This window comes from Muscardinus avellanarius, assembly GCF_963383645.1.
Source record: "Muscardinus avellanarius genome assembly, chromosome: X".
NCBI lineage: Eukaryota > Metazoa > Chordata > Mammalia > Rodentia > Gliridae > Muscardinus > Muscardinus avellanarius.
Genome location: NC_137792.1, coordinates 9,461,292 through 9,462,429, shown reverse-complemented (window position 1 = coordinate 9,462,429; position 1,138 = coordinate 9,461,292).

Below are 1,138 nucleotides of genomic sequence, written 5' to 3'. Positions count from 1 at the left end.
TATTCTTTATTTTGAAACCCGTCTCACTGAGTTGCAGAGGGCCTCACTAAGTAGCTGAGGCTGTCCGCGAACCGCGATCCTCCGGTCTCAGCCTCCCGAATGCTGGGATGACAAGCGTGCGCCACCACGCCCGGCTTATGTTATGTAAATTTGACATCAATAATATTCATAATTTTAGAAAGATGAACAAGGGAAACACACAACAAAGATGTTCACAGCAGGGGGTTGTGCCTTCTCAAATTCTGCCTTCTGTTGTCAAAAAGCGAGGTTCTTAGTATTTGGCCTTGACTTGAGGACAAAGGCACAAAAAGAAAACTCAGGGGACACAAAACACATTTTCCTCACATCCAAATGTTTTCCCCCAGGAAAAATGAAAGATGGAAAAAGACCCTGATTCTCATCAATACTGAGCAAGGAGGCAAGTGCTGTGATTTCATCCTCCTCACTGCACATGCTTATCCCTGCGACTAACCACCTGGGAACTGGCAATTCTGCGTATCGTTGTCGGTTAGGGTTTCGATTTAGAATGTCCTCCAGACCTCTAGCGGTGGGCGAGGCAGCCATGTTGGAGGCAGGCCATGGTTGCTGAGGAAGGATCCCAGGGCCTGTGGTCTAGGGATTGGATATGCCCCTTGCCCTCTCCTCTGCTGTCTCTGCTTCCGGCCATTATTCCCTGAGGAACTTCAGCCCCTGCTCCTGCTTGGCAACCAGCTGAAAATGGACTACATAGAAGGACTGAAATCTCCAGCCCCGAAAGCAAATAAATCATTTTTCTTCCTCTGATCCAATACCTGCCTGTGTCGAGTGTTGGATGAGAATGCCGATTGAAACACTGTCTTTGTCCCTGCTCCCTCTGATCTAGAAAGGGGAGAGATCCACCTAAGGGAAAGGAGAGGAAAATCACCTCTGACAAGCTGTGTTCACTGAAAACAGGAAACAGTCATTTCCTAGCACTGTGCTCCAAGGAACCCTTGAAGGCTCCAGGCAGAACTCTCACTGGCTGTCCAACATCAAGCCATGGCTATCCAGACCAGTATTGCACCAGAACTTGGCCCAGTCCTGTGGATTTCAGTAAGTGTCACTTTGCCAGTGCACACACTGGACTCAAGAGGAAATGTACAGCCATCACATGAAAGAG